The sequence below is a fragment of the Triticum aestivum genome, chromosome 7D (assembly GCF_018294505.1).
Source record: "Triticum aestivum cultivar Chinese Spring chromosome 7D, IWGSC CS RefSeq v2.1, whole genome shotgun sequence".
In the NCBI taxonomy this organism is placed as follows: domain Eukaryota; kingdom Viridiplantae; phylum Streptophyta; class Magnoliopsida; order Poales; family Poaceae; genus Triticum; species Triticum aestivum.
In genome coordinates, this window is record NC_057814.1 from 15,298,720 (window position 1) to 15,324,659 (window position 25,940).

At 47.9% G+C, this 25,940-nt stretch overlaps 1 long non-coding RNA gene and 1 pseudogene across 1 annotated transcript; one reads left to right on the forward strand and one right to left on the reverse strand.

Moving 5' to 3' along the window:
* The first annotated feature begins 2,188 nt into the window (after nt 1-2,188).
* Nucleotides 2,189-3,669, forward strand: LOC123164319 (uncharacterized). The gene is made up of 2 exons (XR_006482300.1): nt 2,189-2,561; nt 3,365-3,669. It is a non-coding gene; the product is annotated as an uncharacterized lncRNA (long non-coding RNA).
* A 9,425-nt stretch (nt 3,670-13,094) lies between these two features.
* On the reverse strand, nt 13,095-24,995 carry LOC123170624 (lipoxygenase 2.1, chloroplastic-like; annotated as a pseudogene).
* Between the last annotated feature and the right edge of the window lie 945 nt (nt 24,996-25,940).

Genomic DNA, 25,940 nt, shown 5'->3' on the forward strand with positions numbered 1-25,940 from the left:
CAAGAGGAGGCCAGCGTCCTCACCGTCAGCATCCGCCAGCAGCGCCCGCTCTGCCGCTGCTGCCACCTTCCTTGATCAAGTGCAGTCGCGCCGGAAGTGGCCGCGCTGCCCATAGTTGTAGCACCGGCCGCGCCGGTTCCCGCCGTTGCCCGACGCCACGCTGTTGCCGTCGTCGTTATCCCGTGCGCCGCCCTGATGCCGCTCCCGTGCTGCCCACTACGCCGCCCTCAGGAGCAGCTGATCACCCCGCGTTCGCCGCCGTCTTGTCCAAGACGCTGCGTCTGCTCGTCAAAGGCATGCAGCCGCCCGAGCGCGCGGTCGGGGACGTTGTCTAGGAGCTTCTTCACGAGCGCCGCGTCGTCGAGCATCGCTCCCAAGGTTGCGTAGCGCGGCGTCTACGTGCCCAGCCTCCCGGCTCGGACGCTGCTGGCGGGCACTGCTGGCGGACGCTGACGTCGAGGATGCCGGCCTACTCTAGGCCGTGGCTTAGGGGGAGTATGTTAAGCAATAAGCCAGGGCAGTCTCCGGCGTGTGTCTTCCCCCTCCGGTCGTATCCAAGGTGATCTCCGGCGAGTGCTTGGGCTAGCTGCGCCAACAATTCAGTTTGTTAGATTTATTAAGGGTCCTAATAATGCCCACTTGTGTGGCATACTAGACATCCGTCCACATATTTTGTGTGGCGTGAGCAGGAGGCAGCCCACACGGGCTGTGTGTGGGCGAACATTAGGATTGCCCACACGTGTGGGCGCAGCTACTTCGTGCCATACGCCCAACAAGTATTACTCATCCCCACCCCGTGCGTGTGGCACCAAGCAAATATGCCCACACGTCCTGGCGCAGCTACGTTAGGTACCCGCGGGATAACGATTTAGTTGCCATCCGGGATGGCAGATGTAGTTATCCGGGATGGCAAATGTAGTTGTAAAAGTATGGCAACTCTCTCTGTTTTGGTTAACTATAGTTGCCATGTCTAACTTATTATAGTTGCCGCGTGTAATCAAACCATAGTTGCCGTGTGTGATTAACTACTTGCCACCTAGGGTCAACCAATAGTTGCCACGTGTGGTCCAACGATAGTTGCCATGTATGGTTAATCACAGTTGTCATGTGTGTTTATCTGGTTGCCATGTACGCGCAACTGCAATTGTCGTCTAGCAACGAATCATAGTTTCATGTGTATTTACCTAGTTGCCACGTACGTGCAACTACAGTTGCCATCCAACAACGTACGAGTGTCGTGTGGGCGAAAAGCAGTTCGCCCACACGCGCGTGGACAAGGTGGCTGTGTGGGCAAAAACTAGTTCGCCCACACAGCACAGCTGGCAAACTGCGTGCTACGAGGCGTGTGGGCGAACTCTCCAATGCCCACACACACGATGATGCCCACGTGACAGTCAGATTTTAAAAGATTTTTTAAGATTCGTGCAAAATAGAATCAACGTGGATCAAGGCATGTGAGCGATGTACAAACATGCCACACGTGTGGGCGTTATTATTTGGGCTTTTTTTAATCACAATTCCTCTAAACAATCGCTGAGTCGATCTCCTACTAGGTAGGATAAGATTCTATATATACCTGATGGCTCCCCCTGTAATCAACTCAACCCAGAGAAAAAGGCAAATAAAATCGCTTTGTGTGTTCTCAGCGACTTGTGCTAGTTCAAATCGATCAACCCGGCGACGTTGTGTAGTTCGTAGCTAGCCGCCACTTAAGCATCCACCTGCTAACCAGCTTGCTAGCTTAGGCTAGTTCTGTACGCATAGTTTGCGTACGGCCGGAAAGTACTCGGCCGATTCCAGAAACGGGAGTGCTTACGAACTTGAGTAAGAATGGCAATTTAATCCATGGACATGGTTACCCACGGATACCCGACTTGAATGGGTAGGGTTTGGATACATTTTTACGTCCATGGATAGCACTCGAACCCGACCCGATTATTCATGGATAGGGCATGGACATAGCTATGATCCGTGGATATACCCGAACCCGACCCGATAGTATGACATGTGGGGCAAAATTCAATGATCCACACTATCCAACTTCTAGTTTATTTATTTTCTTTATAAACAAATGATAAATAAATTTTACAATCCCTCCCAACCGTAACTTACTCCACCGCCGCTTCAGATTCTGTTTTTTTAACAGACTCGTCTTGTATCTCCTCGTTAAACGACTCGGCATTAAGCAGTGACTCCGTCTCCTCGGCTTGCTCCTCCCGCAGCCCTAGGTACAGCCGCCGGCGCCGCCAGATCTTACTACTACTTATGGTGCAGCACTTCAGCAGCCAACGCCACAACTGGACAGTGGCAGTCCAATGCCCCAACTCCATATCCCCTCGACCCCTCCATCTCCGCTTCTCACGCACGGACAGGAACGACGGCGGGCCGGCGCAAGGCTCTGAGCTGCGATGCGGGGCGGCGCGACGTACAAGAGCGTTGCTGCGCGCAGGACAAGGAGCATGACGACACGGCTGTGCCGGCAGGCAGCCGCGCGCAGACCACGGCGAGGAGCCTGACCGTGCTGAGGAGCTTACGGCCACACCAAACAGCCGACGCTTAGGGTAATCTTTTATTCCATCAATCCATCTCTTGTATGCCTACCGTTCCTGTACGTGGGTGTGCAGCTTGTGCTGTTCGTGAATTTCTGCAAAATAGGAGTACTCTTGTACTTCAGTCTACAGTAGCAATTGGAGCAGAGTACTCTTGTACTTCAGTTTATACAGTACCAATTTCTGCAAAGTACTCTTGAATATCAGTATCAATTTTCACAGGTTACTAATTGAGTCACTGTTCGTTTTTGGTACATGGCATGATCCGTGGTTTGTATATATGCAAGTTAATTAGTAATTAGGTATTGCCACATAAGTGAATTTCAATCTGACATGTAATTTTGGCAGGTCTACCTTATTCTCTAAAAGAATAAAGATAGAAAATTAATTTAGGTTGCTAGTTACCATTCACTACAACTTACAGATCACAATATTTTCAGATCTGTACAGTTTATTTTTTGACTGAAATTGTACAGTCTCGATATTATGTACCTTGTCTAACTTTAATTGAAACTGAAGACTGTGTTTTTTTGCTTGTATAGATCAGTAGCTTCTCATGATGGAGCACAAGGCCCTGTTGTGGTTAGCCCTGGAAATGTTAACTCAGCTAGTAGCCCAACATCTAAATATTGGCATTAGGGGATAGCAACTCCACTCTATTTGCGAAATTTCAAAATGTTCTTGATGATGAAGAAGAAACTATGTTAACATATTCCACTCATGAAATTCCACTTCTAAATGTTGCAAACTTGCAATGTTTGTTCTGTTTGTTTCCATGATTTTAATAGCTGTTCTTTTGTTATGTTCACTTCAAGGACGAGTCTGATTCCATCATAACCGAAGCCTAGAAGATGATGCCTAGAACATTGAGGTGAAGAACGAAAGATTATTCCTAGAACATTCAGGTGAAGAATGGAATATGATGCATGGTTGTACCTGTGGTTACTTGATGTTGTGTGATGCCATTTTGTGAGAAACTAAGACTAAGAAATGATGCAGTGTTACTGCTCCAGTCTGCGTGGTGCTCGGGTCTTCAGTCTCTGGGCGTTGTGTCACCTTGTCTTGCATGAGGTGCGATGTAATAAGTTTCTTGCTGGGTCAGTGAACCGAGTTTCTGAACCTTGCATCTCCTTGATGTTCTGTGGATGTTGTTTCAAGGTGCTGATACCTCTTTTCTTTAATGTAGGTGCAACTGTTATTGGTCTATACTTGAATCTTGAATCTGAGAGCCTGAATCAAAGGGTTGGGCAATAGCCGGTTATCTAAAAAAAAAAATGTTGTGCGATTGCTATGATATGCACTTGTGAATCTGAGAGATTATTTGGTGATGTGAGAATTTGAGAGATTGTTTGGTGACGTGCACTTTTTTTATGTCATTTTGTTAGAATCTAAAAGATGATTTGATGTTGTGCACTTGTGCTATGTGGTTTTGTGAAAATTTGAGATCTTATGTGAATCTTGTGCACTTGTGCTATGTTTTATGTATACGCCCAATGGATATCCATACCCGATGGATATCATCGGGTTTGGACATGGACACTGTTTTTCGCCCATGGATTTTTTTTATGGACGGGCACATAATGTCTTCATGGATTTGGATATGGATTTGATATTGTTCAACCCGGACCGAACCCGATCCATTGCCATCCTTAAACTTGGGCGCGCTTGCCCTGCCTCTCTGCTGCCTGCGGGGGACCCGCCGGCCTCGGCGTTGTGTGACCCAGTGCTGACGGCGTCGTTGCTCTTCAGTGGAGAAGGCGCGTCATTGCCGGTGTTGTCTGTTGAACATGCACATATTGCATGCACTTATATAGGTCTGTGTTTTGTGTATTGCACCTGTCATGTCTCTCTCCCCTTGTAACTTGTATGTATTTTGAGAGAGATGGAACCTGGTATACCCACTGTATCTATATATGTGTGCCTAGTGCATGATCAATCAAATCATTGATGCATCCAATCCCTTTCTTCCCAACTAACGTGGTATCAGATAGCAAGTCGATCCCTTCCTAACCTTCCGCGATCTCCTGCCGTCGCTGCACCCGCCTCTCCCACCGCCGCTGCCACCTCCCTTGCAGCCGCGCGGCCACCCTCCTCTCCCACCAACAACCCTAACCCTAAAGCCGCCACGCCGCCGCCCCCACTCCCTACAGCCGTCGCGCCGCCGCTTTCCCTTCTCCCACTAGATCCGCCCACTCCTCCCTCTCCGGCGCCACCAACCCCTTCGCCGAACCGGATCCCACTGACATCCCAACCTGAACATCCACGAACGTGTTCCCGTTTGTCTTGATCCCAAGGACTCCACGTACTACGGGTGGAAGACCTAATTCTCTCTGGTGTTTCGCGAGTACAACCTCGTGGATCACGTCGACGGCTCCGTCGACTCCCGCGCCATGCAAGATGACTCCGAGTGGACCGCCATCGATGCCATGCTCATCCGGTGGTTTTTTCTCATCATCTCGAAGGACTTGTTTCACACAGTCGTGAGCGATGGTGATGATGCGCACGCCGTGTGGGTGAAGCTCAACGGCCTCTTCACCGACAATGGTCTTCACCATCGTGTTTTTCTGTAGCAAGAATTTTTTGGTTGTCATCAAGATGATAAATCCATTGATGATTACTGCGGACGGCTCAAGACGATCTCCGATGAGCTCCGTTACATCCGCGCCAAGATCGACGGTTATCTCTGCCTTAGCACGCTCACGTCCGGTCTCAATGAGGACTTCGGCAATGCCGAGGCCAACCTCACCTTGATGCCGAAGCCCTCCTTCCCCATGTTCATTGCATACCTGCGTTTGTAGGAACACCGGATGAAACAGGTGAAGTAGCGGGTGCAGCACACCGCCCTCGCCGCCGGCAGTCCACGCGGTGCCACGCTGCGGCCTACTCCGCCGGTGCCACCCACGCCACCGAGCTTCTTCCCATTTCCACCAGCGCCACCCCCCTCTCCCACGCCTCAACAGCAGCCCGGCGGTGGCTGGCGCAACAACCGTCACCGGGGCGGTCGCCCTAAGCAGCAATAGCAGCAGCGTACGGGGCGGCGTCCCATCAACAGCAGCCCACCCCGCCTTGGACCTACGGCACCAACCCGTGGACCGGCATCATCCACGCGTACTCCATGTCGGTCTCGCAGGCCCCAGCGCTGGGCCTCCTCGGGCCTCGGCCAGTGGGCCATCAGGCCTACCTCGCCGATCCGGCCGGTGTCAGCTACGTTGCCGCCCCGGTTCCGCCCTACGGTGGCCTCATCACGCTGCAGGTTCCTCCGCCATGGGACCCCGCTCTTCTGTCTGCACTGCACTCGGCCCCGTCACCAAATATCTGAAGTGGCGGTGGATACAGGTATATGGACTCGGGCGCCACCGCCCACATAACATCTCTTCCCGGCAACCTAACTTCCTCCACTCAGCTTCATATTCCAACTCACATCACCATTGGTAACCGGTCCTCTTTACCTATCACACATATTGGCCGTACTTCTTTTCCTTCCACATCTATGCCAGTCACCATGTATAATGTTCTTGTTTCTCCTGATTTAGTCACGAACCTTGTATATGTTCATCGTCGTACTCATGATAATCCTATTACCATTGAATTTGTCGATGTTGGTTTTTCTGTGAAGGACGACCATACCCGGATGGTTTTTCACCGATGTGATAGTCCTGACGAGATCTACCCGGTGCACTCCTCTGCCACCACCTCCACCACTCCAGTCGCCCTCGCCGCCAGTGTCGACCTATGTCATGCTCGTTTGGGAGACCCCAACTCCACCATTTTGCATCAAATTCTCCAGAGTTTTCCTTTCTCATGTAATAAGGTTGACGGCCATATTTGTGAGGCTTGATGTCGTGGCATGCACGTTCGTCTTCCCTTTAGTGCGTCCACAACTAATTCCACTTTTTCGTTTCAATTACTTCATGGTGATGTTTGGACATCTCCGGTTGCGAGTAACACGCGCTATCTCTACTATTTGGTGATTTTAGATGTTTTTTCTCATTGTGTGGACATTTCCTCTTCGTCGCAAATCCGATGCCATTGCCACACTCTCGACATTTTATTCCTATGTCACCACATAGTTCGGTCAAAACCGATGATGGAAAAGAATTTGACAATGTCGCCATTCGCAATCTTCTTGCTTCACACGACACCATTTTCCACCTAATTTGCCCCTACACTTCACAACAAAACGGCCGCGCTGAGCGCATCCTACGCACTCTCAATGATCGTGTTCGTACATTACTCTTTCACTCTAATGTACCTCCCCGGTTCTGGCATGATGTTCTCGTCACCGCCACCCTTCTTCTTAACATTAGACAGTGTCGTCCTCGTTGGAACTACGCCCCTCGCCAATCCTCTTCAGTGCGCCTCCATCGTACGATGGTCTCTGCATATTCGGGTGTCTCTGCTATTCTAGTAACGCGTCCACCATCCCCCACAAACTCGCACCACGACCACTTCCCTGCTGTCGGTGTCAGGCGGATCTCGGGTAGGGGGTCCCGAACTGTGCGTCTAAGGTCAATGGTAACAGGAGACAAGGGACACGATGTTTACCCAGACTCGGGCCCTCTCTGTGGAGGTAATACCCTAATTCATGCTTGATTGATCATGATGAATATGAGTATTATAAGAGTTGATCTATCACGAGATCGTAATGGCTAAAACTCTAGAAGTCTAGGCTGTATGATTATGTTCGTCCCTATGGACTAAGCCCTCCGGTTTATAGACACCGGAGGGGACTAGGGTTATACAAAGTCGGTTATACAGAAAGGAATCTTCATATCTTGGACGCCAAGCTTGCCTTCCACACTGAAGAGAGTCCCACCCGGATACGGGAAAGAGTCCTTGGCCTTGTATCTTCACATCCCAATAGTCCGGCACATGTACATAGCCCGGACGTCCGAGGACCCCTTAGTCCAGGACTCCCACAGTAGCCCCTGAACCAGGCTTCAATGACGAGAAGTCCAGCGCGCAGATAGTAATCGGCATTGCAAGGCGGGTTCCTTTCCGAATAGCTCTTGAAAACAACGACTGTGTCCGGCTCTGCAAAACAAATACCACATACCATCGTAGAGAATATAATATTCCACGAGTACAATCCACTGACAACTTTTTGTGGCGTGACATCACGTCACCACTCGGTTATTATTTTGAACCGTTTCTTATCTTGTCTTCCCACGTTTCGAGACGCGGTTTTATTGGCACGTCTTGTCGAAGCAGAGATCGTGTCCCCTTATCGCGGGATCCTCATCAATACGGGCATGGGTAACTCAACCATTTGGTTGGCATTATCCCTTAAGAATAGGCAAGTTTTGAGGTCTAGGTGGAGGAGACGTTTGGTATTCGTTGCCTTTATAAAGGGACCGAGACCTGTCTATCTTTGCGTCAACCTTTCCTCCAACCTCTCCAACCTCGAGTTCCAATACCCAAGGCTCAAATCGATTGCTTCGAGCTTCCCAATCATGTCTGAATCCAGCTCCCGGGGCCGGTGGGTGGCTTCCTCTGTCACAGAGGAGGATATCGCGAAACTCCGGGCGGCAAGGTACCTGACCGCGGAAACCCCCCACCGGCTTCCTGCTCAAGGGCAGGTTATCCCTACTCCCAGATCCGGCGAGAGGGTCGTGTTCATCTCACACTTCCTTCGAGGGCTGGGGTTTGCCCTTAATCCCTTCGTTCGAGGGCTCATGTTCTATTACGGGCTAGATTTTCATGATCTAACACCGGATTCCCTTCTTCACGTCTCGGCGTTTATTGTCACGTGCGAGGCCTTCCTCCGAATTCCCCCACACTTCGGCTTATGGCTCAAAACTTTCAATGTGAATCCAAAGGTAGTCGATGGGAAGCAAGCGGAGTGTGGCGGTACTGTGGTGAGGAAACTTACCAATGCACCTTGGCCAAAAGGCTCTTTTACGGAAGCTTCCGACCTATGGCAGCGAGAGTGGTTTTACATCATCGAGCCTCGCGGCATGAAGTGGGCGGCCACGCCGGCGTTCCGGTCCGGCCCTCCGTTACGGCTTGCATCATGGATTAACAAAGGGCTGGACTGGGGGTCAACGGACGAAGTGCAGACGCTACAAAGCCGTATCCGGAGCCTTCTCGAGAAGGACACCAGTCTCATCAACATGATCCAGGTGATGCTAATCTGCCGGGTCCTGCCGTGCCAGCGACGGCCCCTCTGCATGTGGGAGTTCAACCCGCAAGGACCACAGACTCTCCAGCACTTCTTTGGCATCACACACAAAGGAATGTGGAAGTTACTTTTTAGGACACGGAAACAATGGCCGGATACTACCGAGGACATCGGCCTCGACTGCAACCATCCGGATACCTCGGTAAGCCCTCGATTCCCGGACTTATTTTTAGCCGAATATTTTAACCATATACTGAAGAAACCGTCTTCGACCAAGGCTGGATCAAGAAGGCGGAGAGAATTAGGTGTTCGGCCCCTCTTCCCGAAGACTCGGCGGATCCTGTATTGACGAGGATCCTGACTCTGGTGCCACATCAAGGATCGGCAAAGGAGGACGAAGAGGAGAGCGAGAAGGCCAAGGGTACATCGGGCGCAATGTCCGGAGGGATTGAAGCCCCCTCTTTCGATGGGAAGAAAAGGGCCGCCTCCGAAAATTTGGAGGCGAAGGCTCCCAAGCGCGGGAAGATGTCCCCGGCGGGTGATTCAGACCCAGAAAGCGACGCTGTCACGCAGTTCCTTCGTAAAGACAAGCCTTCAGCCGAATCGTAAGCAAATACAGGTGTCCCAAACATGTCACATAGCTTTCCGATCACCATAGTAATATTCAGAATATATGTTTGTAGTCCGGCACGCAGTCTTCCTCAACTGTCTTCTTCTTCGGGGGATCTTCTTCCGGAGATGATGGAAAGCGAAACGCCTCCTCCGGCCTCCTCTCCCGGCAGGGCAGACGACACCGAAGTGTCGTCCCGGAGGATCCTTCCCGATCAGCAAGTGGTGCCGGAGGCAATAAAGACTGGGCCCGAAGGTGACACTTCCGTCGTCCTGAGTCCGGAGTATGCGGACCCTACGGGGTCCAACAATAAAAGGCCTGGCCTACCGGTTCGGAGCCGGGGACGATTCTAGAGTCGGATAAACATATTCCTCTGCAGGGGGTCGCGGCTCCCATGGCCGCTCCCAATAATCCGGGGGTGCCGCATATAGTGACAGGCATGCTGCAACGCGCGTCTGTCTCAGATGAGCACCGTACCTTAATGGGTACGGTGGTTGAAAGAATTCTATCTGCGAGAAGCAAATTGAATGAAGCCTGCATGAGCCTGCTAAGAGGCTTTGAGGTATGTATTGTCTTTAATGGAACTTTGACGTGCAAGAGTGAACCTGTATATAGGTAGTAACCCCTGAGACTCTGATTGGTGTTTTTAGAGTGGAGACGATCATAGGATCAAAACGATATTCTTCCTGAAATGATTTGATTAATTTGCCACACAGGCTGTTGCATCCATGACGACTGCTCAAGCCTCAGAGGTGGCAAGGCTGAAGGAGAAACTTGATGTGGCGGATGACGACAACAGGTGGCTCGACGAGGCGCAAGGTATGTTTTAGTTGGTACACGTACATGTTATAACATGAGCATGACGCTTAAAAATTTGTGTACTTATATATGTATAACTACAGATAGTGCCGCCGCCATGGAGGCCCTTTGAGCTGAGCTTGGTCAAGCCAAGGAGCAAGCCAGGATGAGCACTGCGGCTGCCGAGAAGGCAGCTAATGAGTTAAATGCCGAACAGGCCGCTTGGCGGTAGTGCGAAGAGAAAATATCTACCATGACACGCAAGCTACAGGATGCCAATGTTCGGTGTGAAGTCCTCGAGAAGGATCACAAAGCCAAAGCGGTCGATCTCTACAAGGCCTTACAAGAGGCTAAAGAGGCACGATCTGAGTCTAGGGCAGCTCGGGAGGAAATCCGGCAAGCTGGAGAAATAGCGGCTGGTAAGCCGTTTTTATTACAAACTAAGTTTGGCGATCTGAAGTATGCCCCTCTTAGACAAATGTGGAGCTCTCCGGACGCTTTCTTGGACTTGCCGAAGAGTGTCTCCGATGCGACACAGTTTTTTCAAGAGCAGGAAAGTCGTGCGACGGAAAAACTGTTCTGGTCGCAATTCAGCATGCCAGAGCGTCCGCTGTTGCTGAACAAACAGATGATCCAGTGGGCTGAGCTCCATAGGTTATCCGGATCTGCCCATCTCTAATTAAAAAAGGTAAAATAGTATTTTTCACCTGATTTAATTAGTACTTTTTCCATTGCCCGTTGTTAAAAAGAATGGTGGGTGTTCTGCCAACCATTCATTGACGCCATGCGTAACACTTTTATTTGCTTGGAGGTCGTGCGGGCAGCTGCTTTATCAGATGGGAGGCGTGCGAGCAGTTCGCTGCGCATGCTGGCCGGGAGGCGTTTAAGTAGTCCTCTGCTAAGCAGGCTCACTGAATAGTACGCCGGTGTAGGCTCACTAGGGAGCGAGCCCTTTGACCTCCATCACTGTCTGCCTCGCTCCAAACCTCACCATTAATGGTGCCTGAGCCGCTATTTAATATAGGTTGCTTGACTCTTCGCCTCCCATTCCCCTCTCCTATCTCCCAGACCTCGTCCTATGACATGGCGCACAAGGATCATCTGGCAATAATCTTCCGTCTTGTTTAAGCTGACTCCGATCCGGAGAAGATAGAAAATAAGGAGGAATGGGGCCTCGTGGACATGACCCTAAATGAGCTGGACGAGGCGGATGCTGCCCCTGTGCCTATCCTAGCTCCCGTCTATGCGCCCGCGTTAGTGACCTCCTGTCGGATCATGGAGAGGACATTGTGAAAGGTAAACATCTCTCTAGTAAAGTCATTTTTTTCTATAGGAGCCAAATATACATCTACTGTAATTGTGATACAACATTTCGTAGGCGCTTACCCTATCATCGGTTAAGAAACCTTGTCAATCCCTTGTGATTCTTGAGCTGGGACTGAGAGAGGTAAACTTCTCCCCTTTTAACATAGTTATATTCAATACGTATTAACTCTAACTCAAATGTTATATTAAGAGATTGTCCTGTGCAGTAAAAACTTCTTGAAGGAATCATGTGTTATTCCACTTATCTCATTCTTTTTGCATTGGAAGAAATGCACTATTTTGATCAACCTTTAGCTAGGAATTTAACCACTGGTCGCAGGCGAAACATGCTCTGCAAGTTGTATGGTCGAACATTGATGTTTTTTATTTGTGTAGGCACTTGCCCACCGTTGGCCTTCATGGACGAGTCAATGGAATTAACCTATGCATTTTAAATGCAAATTCAAGTTTGGCGTATTTTGTGTGTGTGTGTGTGTGTGTTTTGTTAGATAAAAACTTTAAATTATGGTACCTATGCATGGACCGTAAAAGCACCTTATCTTAGAGCATATATAACCTAAATGTTAGAGTACAACATAACCTGCCCTTGGCTAACTTATTTATGTAATGACATAGGTGGATAATTTTTATATAGTTTTGTGTCAAAAGGCTATTATCAAGATCAGACGGTTGTGATTTTGTGAAGATCAAATTAATTGGTTTCAAGGAGAGCAACTGGATGGCCATTGGTGTGACCGCTTCGACATATTCTTCTATGTTGTTCTGTGGCATGGTCCGTTCTCCAACACTCTAGACCGATGGTAATGGATTGCAAATCTATACCGTGTGGGTGCATGGGCGGATGCTCCAACCGATGCTTCTTCAACGACTTCTGGATCTCTTCTCAGGTGCCAAGTGGCTATTGCGGGTTTTAAAGCCTAGTATGGTGAAGTTGTTTGTAGGTGTCCATTTCCTTTATTGTTGGTTCAGTGCAATTTTCAATCTCCGACAGGCGACGCATGATTGGAGGAACAAGAAGGCTACCATGTTTTGCAATGCAATTTACTTTGCACTCGTCGGTCCGCATTAGTTGTCTTTCCAATATACTGGTTATCGTTTTCCTGGATAAATAACAAATATAATATGCACTTTGCCATGTCTCTTAATAAAAGGTTGGATGCTTCTGATTATTGTGAGAATGTGTAACACATGTTTCTCTACTTTTAACCTATATTGGAGAAAAATCTCTGGGTTTTTAATACCCCGTCACATGGAAGATTTTAGAAGATTAGTTCAGTGCAATTTTCGGTGCAATATATTTAAGTTAAAAAATAGATTGTATATTAATCCTCTGACACCATCTACATAAAGGGCATTGTACACATCACCCATGCAAACAAGATCATGTCAGCGCAAATCCTCTCCATATATAGAGTATGATCACCGCAATAGGAGCTTGCGAATCATGTGTAAGTGATACAGCACAACATTATACCATTGTGCCACCCCACTTGCATGGATCAATAATTTTTTATCTTTGCCTTGTTTCTATAGTATCTTGTTACTCTAAAAAGAGATTATCTCATGCAGCATGTATCCTCGTGTCTTTTATTAGCATTTTTGGTGTCCATTCCCATTATACCCACCGTTGGGCCAATAGACTAGAAGACACGCTTATTTACGGCTAGTTCAGCCACGCAGTCAACTCAGCTCAAATGGAGATGCTGTTGGGGATTCCCATCTCCATCACCATCTTCTCGTCCGTAGGATCACCGTCCGACGGCCTGAGCAGCACATACGGCACCATGCCAGCGCCGTGCCGGTTTTTTCGGTCAGGGTCACTGTTCCAATTGTCCACCTGCTCCACGATCTCCCTAGTCCTCTCCTTGAACTCCTCAAATGCCTGCCTGATCGCCCCATCCTGTTTCCATGACGGCTCTTCGTGCGTTCCCATGTACTCCTCGTCTGACGAGTGCGACGATAGGAGGTCCAAGATGGCAAGGACTATGGCAGCCTGGTACTGGGAGGGGAACGTGTCCAACAACACCTTCTCCGGCGCCTCCACAAATGCGCGCATGTCATCGGCACCCATCTCGGTCGGCATGTTCCTCCGGGTGAGCGTCGGGCGGTTGGGGATATACCCGGCCATGGGGTACTGCCCGAAGTTGACGGCAGCGTGGTGCGCTGAGGTGACCCACATGATGGTGGCCAGAGCTTGCGCCAGGTTCTCGTGGTCGTCCAACTCGGGCCACCATGGCTCATCCTGCTTGTCGGCGTGGCCTTTGGTGCGCACCTCCATCCACCAAGCCTGAAGCTCCTCGTCGTCGACGATGTCCGCAGTGCACGGGTAGTAGTGCTCGACGTAAGTCAACGCCCAGTGCTTGATGGCGTCCCAGACAAGAAGGCCGTCGTTGGCATAGGGGTAGTCCTCTATGGTCAGCTCCAGCTCGCCATCGTCCCTTCTGACCGTCATGCCCCTCCGGATGAGGTCTTCCGGCAGAGCCTCCATGTCGAATCGCCACTCTGGTCGTAAGCCACAGAGCTGAGCTCCATGGAGTACTCCCCCGGTGCGAAGGTGCCTTCGATGAGCAACTCACGAGCATGCGCGTTGATCTCCATGGTGAATCGGAAGTGCGGGTGAAGCAGGCGGTAGATGGGGTGCATCTGGCTGAGCTGCCGGTTGGCGGTGATGATGTAGGGCTCGGTGCAGGCATGCGTCCTCAGCCAGTGGCTGACGAGCTGGTGGACGCCGGCATCATGAGCCAGGACATGGGCCTTGGCCAGCTGCCACAGCCAGGACCCCGTGACGCTGCCGTCGCATCCAGGTGTGAAGACCTGGCGCCACTGCGGCTTGCGCTTGGACTTGGGCCTGGTCAGCTCGATGACGATCGGCCGAAGCGTGCCGTCGTCGGTGAGGAAAAAGAGGGTGCGCGAGCCGTACAAGGTGGTGTCGTCAAGCTTGCGGACCTTGTGTACGTATGGCAGCAGCAAGTCGTGGTAGTCCACCATGAACAACTTCTTGTTAGCGCGGGCCTCCTCAGCTGTCATGACACGTCTGATCTGCTCTTCAATCAGCTCTGCAGACTGCAGTGCTCAGAGAGTCTGCCGGGCCGTAGGTTGCCTCGTCCAGCTTGCTCTTGATAGGAAATTCCTGCATGTATAGTTTTCATATGGAAATTAGTAAAACAATCAATGAAGAATGTTCCTTTCCCGGAAAATGAAGGAAAAAAGGCACTGCAGTGGCTAGCTTTTAGAGAAAAGGCAGAGTGCCAGAGTTATAAATAAAGCCAGTATAATGGCAACATACCGTGACTACTGGCTTTATTTATAACTCTGCGATGGTTTGTCGCGCGAATTCCTCGTCTCTGAACCAAGCAAACTTGTCCCCTGCATTTCCAACAAGTCTACTAATTAGGCAACAGCAATTATCGATCCATTAAGCAAGCATGATGTACGTGTGTGGCCTTAAATGAATCTCTGGTGTACATACTGTCATGAATCTCGGGAGTTTCAAACTTGAAGACTCTGCGTATCTCCTCGAGGAACGCGGCCCCTTCGAGCTTGAAGAGGTGGAGCAGCTCGGTCTCAATCAAATCGATGACCAACCTGAGCTTCCCCCCTTCTGGCTGCACCGGCTGGTTCCTGAAGTTGTCGTCGTACAGTTTCTCAATGGCCGACAAGGAGGGGAAGCTCTGGCTCTTGTGTCGGGCCGTCTTTAGGCCCATGGTCAAGGCGTGCAACACTGACATGAACTTCTTTGTTTCAAACGCTCCCGTCTTGCGCTCACCGAAGGCACTAGTAGAAAACTGGGCTTTGCTCACAGGGCAATATTCACATTAGTCCCGATTCAGTCACGAACCGGGACTAATGTGAGCATTGGTCCCGGTTCGTGCGGCCAGGGGCCTACCGGGCCTCGTGGGGGCATTGGTCCCGGTTCGTCCGGCCCCGTTGGTCCCGGTTGGTGGGACAAACCGGGACCAATGGGCCTCGCTCCTGGCCCACCACCATTGGTCCCAGTTGGTGGCTTGAACCGGGACCAGAGGCTCACCCTTTAGTCCCGGTTCATACCACAAACCGGGATTAAAGGGTTGGTCCTAGTAGCGGTCAGAGTTTAGTCCCACCTCGCCAACCGAAGGGTGCTCACACCTGTTTATAAGCCCGTCCCTCTCTGCCTTGTTGAGCTCCTCTCAAAGTGAAAATAGATGCCCTTATACAGGGAATTTGACCTAAATTCACAGTAAATTTCTTTGAATTTCATAGAAATTTATTATGAATTTAGGTTGAATTTTCTCTATAGGCGCATCTATGTTCATTTTTTTATAGTAAATAAAATAAATAAACCTTAATAAAATAAAATAAAATAAACTATAGTAACTAAAATAAATAAACCTTAATAAATTAAATAAAAATAGCGGCAGTAAAATAAATAAAAATAAAATAAATAAAGTAAAATACATAAGTAATTAGAAACAAAATGGAATAAAATAAATAAGTTTTTTGTTGTAAGTAGAAACAAAACAAAATAAATAAAGCAAAAGAGAAAACAAAAAACAGAGAAAAAAAATTATGCCACCTACTGGGCCACCACGGCCTGAATACGACTTGAAACCCATCCATGGGCCAGGATTCAGGCCCGCAGAAGGCCCAGTAGGCCCCACAGGCAAAGAGAACGGTTAGGCCCGAAAGCCTGCAGTTGAGAGGAGCTCGAGAGGGTGGGCGCAGCAGCGCTTATAAACCACTCTCGAGCTCTCTCAACTAGCGAGGTGGGACTAAACTTTTGACGCGGGGCAGCACAAGGCCTTTGGTCCCGGTTGGTGCCACCAACCGGGACTAAAGGGGGGCATTGGTCCTGGTTCGTGGCACCAACCGGGACCAAAGGCCTTTAGTCCCGGTTGGTGCCACGAACCGGGACCAATGAGTTGCCTATATATACCCCATCGCCACAACAGAGCACTCCACAGTGCTCTGTTTTTTCTGGCCGGCGAGGGGAGGGCATTTGGGTGCTCTAGCTCACCTCCTATGCACATGAGGTGTTCGATGAAATGTCTGAGCCACACTAGTTAATCTTTCTCCTCTCGAAACTCGACCTCCGAGCTCCATTTTCCCCGAGATTTGTCTAGGTTTAGCGGTCCGTCACGTCCCGTCCCCGTCTTCACCGCCGTCGATCGTCCGCGCCGATCTCGTCGCCAGCACCACCGTGGTGAGCCTCTTGTTCTTATCTTCTTTCTGAAAGAAAAAAAATTCTTACTTTAGATAGATACTTGTGTAACTTTGTTACTTTTATTATTCCTCCTTATTACATAGTGCGATGGTTTTGGTATCCGCCCCCGTCGGCCCTCGTCCTGTCTATGATTCGGATGTGGTATATATTATCTTTTTATAACTATTTGGTTCATTTATTGTTTATGAAAAATATGCCGACGAACGTGACATAGATTTTATTTATCTAGGAGGTGGTTGAACCGGAAATTCTAACCGACCCTATTGTCGAGAGGTTAAATTTAGTTGAAGAAGAAAACAATTACTTGAAGGAAAAAATAAAAATAATTGAGGAGGAGAAGATGATATTGGAGTTGCATGTTGCGGATGTCGTCGATGATCACAAGATCAAGATGGATGCAATGCGCTTGAAGATTAGAAAGATTAGAAAATATGCCATTCATACCGAGGCTTGTTATCATTATGCCGTTGGATCAATTGCTACCTTGGTTGCGATTATGATCGCATTTGTTTTCGCATTGAAATGTTTTACATAGTTTCAATGTATGGTTTAATTAATTAGATGCTCTGGAGAGCTATATATATGTTGTTAGATGAGAACTATGTATGTACTTTGGTTTTAATGTGATGATGAACTTTTATTAATTTGGTCACTTAATTATCTATTCATGATGTTCTGTAATGGTTTTTGACACACTTAATTATATATAATACACAAAGATGAACCGGCAATGGATGTACGGTGACAGACACACCTCCGAGTACATTAAGGGCGTGCATGATTTTCTCGAAGTGGCTGAGGCAAACAAGCAGAATGGTTTTATGTGTTGTCCATGCCCTATATGTGGGAATACGAAGTCTTACTCTGACCGGAAAATCCTTCACACCCACCTGCTTTACAAGGGTTTTATGCCACACTATAATGTTTGGACGAGGCATGGAGAAATAGGGGTTATGATGGAAGACGGCGAAGAAGAAGAGGACGATGACAACTATGTGCCCCCTGAATACGGTGATGCTGCAATGGGGGAAGCTGCCGAAGATCAAGAGGAACCAGACGATGTGCCCAATGATGCTGCAAGGGGGGAAGCTGCTGAAGATCAAGAGGAACCAGTGCCCGATGATGATGATCTCCGCCGGGTCATTGTCGATGCAAGGACGCAATGCGAAAGTCAAAAGGAGAAGCTGAAGTTCGATCGCATGTTAGAGGATCACAAAAAAGGGTTGTACCCCAATTGCGAAGATGGCAACACAAAGCTCGGTACCGTACTGGAATTGCTACAGTGGAAGGCAGAGAATGATGTGCCTGACAAAGGATTTGAGAAGCTATTAAAAATATTGAAGAAGAAGCTTCCAAAGGATAACGAATTGCCCGACAGTACATACGCAGCAAAGAAGGTCGTATGCCCTCTAGGATTGGAGGTGCAGAAGATACATGCATGCCCTAATGACTGCATCCTCTACCGCGGTGCGTACAAGGATCTGAACGCATGCCCGGTATGCGGTGCATTGCGGTATAAGATCAGACGAGATGACCCTGGTGATGTTGACGGCGAGCCCCCCAGGAAGAGGGTTCCTACAAAGGTGATGTGGTATGCTCCTATAATACCACGGTTGAAACGTCTGTTCAGAAACGAAGAGCATGCCAAGTTGATGCGATAGCACAGTGAGGACCGTAAGAAAGACGGGAAGTTGAGAGCACACGCTGACGGGTCGCAGTGGAGAAAAATCGAGAAAAGTACTGGGCTGAGTTTGCAGCTGACCCAAGGAACGTATGGTTTGGTTTAAGCGCGGATGGCATTAATCCTTTCGGGGAGCAGAGCAGCAATCACAGCACCTGGCCTGTGACTCTATGTATGTATAACCTTCCTCCTTGGATGTGCATGAACCGGAAGTTCATTATGATGCCAGTTCTCATCCAAGGCCCTAAGCAACCCGGCAACGACATTGATGTGTACCTAAGGCCAGTAGTTGAAAAACTTTTACAGCTGTGGAATGGAAACGGTGTACGTACGTGGGATGAGCACAAACAGGAGGAATTTAACCTGCACGCATTGCTGTTTGTAACCATCAACGATTGGCCCGCTCTCAGTAACCTTTCAGGACAGACAAACAAGGGATACCACACATGCACGCACTGTTTAGATGACACTGAAAGTATATACCTGGACAAATGCAGGAAGAATGTGTACCTGGGCCATCGTCGATTTCTTCCGACCAACCATCAATGTCGAAAGAAAGGCAAGCATTTCAAAGGCGAGGCAGATCACCGGAAGAAGCCCGCCATGCGTACCGGTGATCATGTACTTGCTATGGTCAATGATTTACACGTAATCTTTGGAAAGGGTCCCGGCGGACTAGCTGTTCCGAATGACGCTGAGGGACACGCACCCATGTGGAAGAAGAAATCTATATTTTGGGACCTACCCTGCTGGAAAGAGGTAGAGGTCCGCTCTTCAATCGACGTGATGCACGTGACGAAGAACCTTTGCGTGAACCTGCTAGGCTTGTTGGGCGTGTATGGGAAGACAAAAGATACACCTGAGACACGGGAGGACCTGCAACGTTTGCACGAAAAAGACGGCATGCCTCCGAAGCAGTATGAAGGTCCTGCCAGCTATGCTCTTACAAAAGAAGAGAAAGAAATCTTCTTTGAATGCCTGCTCAGTATGAATGTCCCGACTGGCTTCTCGTCGAATATAAAGGGAATAATAAATATGCCAGAGAAAAAGTTCCAGAACCTAAAGTCTCATGACTGCCACGTGATTATGACGCAACTGCTTCCGGTTGCATTGAGGGGGCTTCTACCGGAAAACGTCCGATTAGCCATTGTGAAGCTATGTGCATTCCTCAATGCAATCTCTCAGAAGGTGATCGATCCAGAAATCATACCAAGGCTAAGGAGTGATGTGGCGCAATGTCTTGTCAGTTTTGAGCTGGTGATCCCACCATCCTTCTTCGATATCATGACACACGTCCTAGTTCATCTAGTCGACGAGATTGTCATTCTGGGGCCCGTATTTCTACACAATATGTTCCCCTTTGAGAGGTTCATGGGAGTCCTAAAGAAATATGTCCGTAACCGCGCTAGGCCAGAAGGAAGCATCTCCATGGGCCATCAAACAGAGGATGTCATTGGGTTTTGTGTTGACTTCATTCCTGGCCTTAAAAAGATAGGTCTCCCTAAATCGCGGTATGAGGGGAGACTGACTGGAAAAGGCACGCTTGGAGGGGACTCAATAATATGCAGGGACGGATATTCTTGGTCTCAAGCACACTACACAGTTCTACAGAACTCTACCTTGGTGACCCCGTATGTCGATGAACACAAGAACAGTCTGCGCTCCAAACACCCGGAGCAGTGTGACGACTAGATTACATGTGAACACATCAGGACTTTCAGTAGTTGGTTGGAAACACGTCTCAGAGGTGACACCACTGTTTGTGATGAGTTGTACTCGTTGTCCAGGGGACCATCTTCGACTGTATTGACTTACAAAGGATACGAGATAAATGGGAATACATTTTATACGATCGCCCAAGATCAAAAGAGCACCAACCAAAACAGCGGTGTCCGCTTTGATGCAGCAACCGAGAGGGGAAAGGACACATATTATGGTTACATAATGGACATATGGGAACTTGACTACGGACATGATTTTAAGGTCCCTTTGTTTAAGTGCAAATGGGTCAATCTGTCAGGAGGCGGGGTACAGGTAGACCCACAGTACGGAATGACAACAGTGGATCTGAACAATCTTGGGTACACTGACGAACCATTCATCCTAGCCAATGATGTGGCACAGGTTATCTATGTGAAGGACATGTGTACCAGACCGAGAAAAAGAAAAGATAAGGAAGCGAATACATCATACGATGAGCCAAAGCGCCACATAGTTCTTTCAGGAAAAAGGGACATTGTGGGAGTGGAGGGCAAGACAGACATGTCTGAAGATTATGAAAAGTTTCATGAAATTCCTCCCTTCAAAGTCAAGGCTGACCCAAGCATCCTGATAAACGATGAAGATTATCCATGGTTACGGCGCAATAAGCAACTGACACAAGCGAAGAAAAAGTGAAGACTTTCTCCCGCAACTATTATGATGATACCATGCCAACTTTGTAACAGACGAGTATGATAGCATTGTCCGTTTTGTACACGAAGTGCATCTAGTTTTTGCCGTAACCCTCTCAACTTTCTTGCACATGCTATGTGGATGAAATGATGATACCATGCCAACTTTCAACCTTTTCAGAGTTCATTTGAAATGCTTTTCAATTTTAGGGTCTTATAGCTCAAAATAATTAGTAAATGCATGAAAAATAACAAATGAAGTCAGAAAGGGTTGAAAATTGATGATGTGGCTTTGAATGGTGTATTTTGAACACACAAAAAGTCAGGAGTTCAAATAATTTTTAAAAAATGAAATCCCTTTGTAACAGACGAGTTTCCGTATGAAATCCTGATACTTCGAAAGAGATTGTCAGTTTTGTACACGAAGTGCATCCAGTTTTTGCCGTAACCCTCTCAACTTTCTTGCACATGCTATGTGGATGAAATGATGATACCATGCCAACTTTCAACCTTTTCAGAGTTAATTTAAAATGCTTTTCAATTTTAGGGTCTTATAGCTCAAAATAATCAGTAAATGCATGAAAAATGGTGCATGAAAAATAACAAATAAAATAAATAAGTAATTAGAAACAAAATAATATAAACTTTAATAAAATATATAAGTAGAAACAAAATAAAATAAACTTTAATAACATAAATAAAATTTATGAAACTAAAATTATCAAAGTATTTCTGTTCAAAACATTATAAGGAACCTCTAGTATTATTGAAACTAAAATTATATAAAATTGATGCAACTAAAATTATCGAAGTATTTTCTGTTCAAAATCATTGGAAGCAAAAATAATTTTCATAAAGAACTTTTTTTGTTAGAAACTTTAATAGCAAAAAGAATTATCATAAAGTAAAATAAATAAGTAATTAGAAACAAAATAAAATAAAATAAATAAGTTTTTTGTTGTAAGTAGAAACAAAACAAAATAAATAAAGCAAAAAAGAAAACAAAAAAAGGCAAAAAATAAAAATTATGCCACCTACTGGGCCACCACGGCCTGAATACGACTAGAAACCCATCCATGGGCCAGGATTCAGGCCCGCAGAAGGCCCAGTAGGCCCACAGGCATGTACGGAGAGGTTAGGCCCGTAAGCCTGCTTTAGAGAGGAGCTCGACAGCTCAGGCGCACCGCACCTTATAAACAGGTGCAACTCTCTCTCAGCTAGCGAGGTGGGACTAAACTCCCACCACCACGCCCCTATGCAAGGCCATTGGTCCCGGTTGGTGGCACGAACCGGGACCAATGCCACCCTTTGGTCCCGGTTCGTGGCACCAACCGGGACCAATGCCCCCCCTTTAGTCCTGGTTGGTGCCACCAACCGGGACCAAAGGCCGCCGCTTCCCGTCCTTTGGGCTGCTGAAAAGAGGCCTTTGGTCCCAGTTGGTGGCACCAACCGGGACTAATGCCCACCTTTAGTCCCGGTTGGTGCCACGAACCGGGACTAAAGGCTTTGCTATATAAGTTCACACTTAGGAAATTTTCACTCTCACCTTGCAGTTGCCGCCCCGACGACGCCGACGCCGCCCGCCGCCCCCGCCGTCGCCGTCGCCCGTGCCCGTCGTCGCCGTCGCCCGCCGTTGCCCGCACCCTCGCCGTCAGCCGCGCCCCTGCCCCGACGCGCGCCGCCCCGGCCCGTCCCCGTCGTCGCTGTCGCCCTGCCCCGCCCTTCGCCGCCGTCGCCCCCTACCCCGAGCGCGCGCCCACTGCCCCGTCGCCATCCTCGCCACCGACCCCGCGGTCCTCCTCACCATGGTCCGGCCGGCGCCCTCAATAGCATTTTTTCATATATATGCTTGTTTTTTTCATATATATGCTTGTTTTTATATATATGCTTGTTATCATAATTGTTTTTGTTCATATATATATGTAATGATTTTTTGATAGAATATGATGTTTTTCTCATAGATGATCACATATATGATGTATGCATGGATGTGGATGAAATATGATTTTTTTTGTTCATAGAACATGATGAAATATGAACAATGCATTAGGCAAAACCTTTACTCTTTTTCGAAATTTTCTATTTGAACATTTTTTATGAATGAGAGGAAAAAGGAAAATAAGAAGAGGAAGAAAGGAGAAGAAGGGGAGAGGAAGAAGAGGAGAAATAAATAAGAAGAGGAAAAAAGAAGAAAAAGAAGAGGAGAGGAAGAAAGGAATAGAAGAGAAGAAGAAAAAAAAGAAAAAATTCTATTTTTTCTTCTTCTCTCCTCTATTCCTTTCTTCTTCTCCTCTTTTTTTTCTTCTTTTTTTTCTTCGATCTTCTCCTCTATTCCTTTTCTTCTTCTCCTCTTTTTATTTCTTCTTCGTTTTCTTATGTTTTATCGGGCTTGTCGTCGTCGATATACCCCTCTCCCGATAACTTCAACACGAGGGGGGGTCGATATACCCCCTCCCCGATAATATTATTTTCCCATGTACGTATGTCGTCATTGTCGATATAACCCCCTCCCGATAACTTCAACACGTGGGGGGGGGGTCGATATACCCCCTCCCCGATAACATTATTTTCCCATGTATGTATGTCGTCGTTGTCGATATATAGAACTCCCTCCCAGATAACTTCGACATGATGGATGGTCGATATTTATACCCCCTCTCGACCGTGATAACTTATACCACGGGAGCACCCCCCGGCCCTCTCGCTCGACCAAAACTCTCGAGGACACCCAAACCCTAGCAATAATATTCACAATTTTATTTTATTACCATCATTTGTGTCGAGTTTCATTTATTCATATATATATGTACTGACCCCTTCTTCAAATTAGATGTTTCGGATGCGGGATGAACTCCTAGCAGAAGATCGTATGCGAGCAATTCAAGAGGAATTGGCGGCATTCTTCCTTGACCCCGTGATCGCTGAAAACGGAGAATACTATGTGGACCCTGTGTTCTTACAATTTAATTAGGAGATTATATTGTAAGAGATAATTATTGTATATATGTAGCCGGTAGTGTCAGATAGATATACGAGAACTTGTTGTTCGACCAATCTCTCGGAGAAGGAGAGGTGGTCGATATCACTTCTCTCTGTATGCATATGTTCATGACGATCTTCTGTTTCCTTCATCTGCTTACTAGCTAGCGTGTCTAGTCCTCTCCATACGTATATAGTACGTAGCGTCGACCAAGCACGGAGATAAGAGAGGACACTTCTCTCTATTAATTAGCTAGCTAACACAATATATGAAACACCTAAATTAACCCCCCAAAACCCCCCAACCCCCCCCCCCCTTAAAAAAACAAAACCCCAGCCCCTGAAATGCTGACGCGTGGATGCCTATTGGTCCCGGTTGGTGACACCAACCGGGACAAAGGCCCTGCCTATTGGTCCCGGTTGGTGGAACCAACCGGGACCAAAGGCCCCCCCGCCTGGGCTGGCAGCAGCGGCCACGTGGAGGACCTTCTGTCCCGGTTCGTGTAAGAACCGGGACTAAAGGGTTAGGGCTTTAGTAACGACCCTTTAGTCCCGGTTCGAAAACCGGGACAAAAGGCCCTTACAAACCGGGATAAAAGCCCCTTTTCCTACTAGTGAGGCCTTGTCCCGGGGCACGTAGATGTGGTCCGTGTGATTCCTCTCCTCCGCAAATGGGTCTTGCTTGCTGCGAGGACGGCCCGTGCGGCAGCGTCGCGGGTAGGGGTGCTCCTTGCCACCGAGCACAGGCCGCGTGGTGGGGTTCTTATCGTCGTCTGGGTTGCCTAGGTCATTGTACACGTCATAGTCATAGATGCGGTCGTGAGCCTTGCGCTCGCCACAGCCATTGCCACGGAGGACCTCGAGCTCGCGCTTGCGCAACCCCACGACGCCCTTGGGCGTCTGCGAAGGAAGGTACGAGCACTGCACCACACACATATATACATGCTAAATCTGTTAAGGGATCAGTGAATTTCAAAAAAGGAAAAAGTTAAGGGGATCAATGAATTAAAAAAAGGTTAAGTGATCAATGGTGTTTTCAACTCAAAAAACAAGGACCTCATTTATATGTAAATAAAGACTGATTGGATAGTTAATTAGTTGACGGACCGCGGGAAAGAAAACACGCTTGTCAGGGCTGCAGTGTGAGGGGTCGATCCAGGAGTTGCGGTGGAACGTGACGGCGGACTCCTCCTGGCCGGTGGGGAAGACCTAGATGTCCCCCAGCAACATCTCACTGTGGTGGTAGTTGGTGACCTGCACGGCACCGATGAGTCTGAACGATGCCGGCACCTTGAACCTGGCCGCCTTACTCATGTGCACTGTCACGGTGGCCTTCATTTCGGTGACTTGCCACTAGTAGAAAAAGGACCTAATGTGAGACACAGTAGTCCCGGTTTGATTTTGGTCCGGTACTAATGGTACCATTAGTGCCGGTTCGAACGACTATGCATTAATGCCGGTTCGTGTTGAACCTTTAGTACCGGGATCGTGCCACGAACCGGTACTAAAGGGGTGGTGGCAGGCTGGCGTCAGGCCGGGGCCCAACGATCACCTTTAGTACCGGTCCGTGCCATGAACCGGGACTAAAGGGCTAACCTTTAGTACCGGTTCATGGAACGAACCGGTACTAAAGGGGTCTGACCTATAGTCCCGGTTGGAGACACAAACCGGGACTATAGGGCAATTTTCAAACTCTACCCCACCCCCCCCCCCCTAATCGCCATTTCAGTTTTGAAAAAATCAAAAGAAAATGATAAAAACTTCAAAAAATAAAATCCTTCGAGCGGTAGTTATAGTACTACATCTACTAGTTAGGAAAATTTGGAAACTCCAATTTGGACATGTTTTGCAAAAAGTGTAGGGAAAATGTAAAACAGCTATAACTTTTGCATACGATGTCAAAAAAACGTATAATATATCAAAAAATTCAGCACGAAAATCCGCATACGATTTTGACAGCCTACGGTCTGTTTGCAATTTTTTAGAATCCTCAAATTCCAAAAGGAAAAAAAGATATGCTCAAATTTTAGTTTTTTTAGTTAAATCTGGTCAAACTATGGTCAAACTACTTATTCAAGAAGTATTAATGTTACTACATAATTATTCAAGAATATTAGTGTTACTAAATAATTATTTCAATTTTTTGAATTTTGGTCAAATCTGGTCAAACTGTGGTCAAAAAATATTAGTGTTACATATAATTACTGTTTTTTAGAATAATAGTTTCAAACTCAAACGGTGAACGTGTGACCTAATGCTCAAGCTAAACTGCTGAGGGTTAAT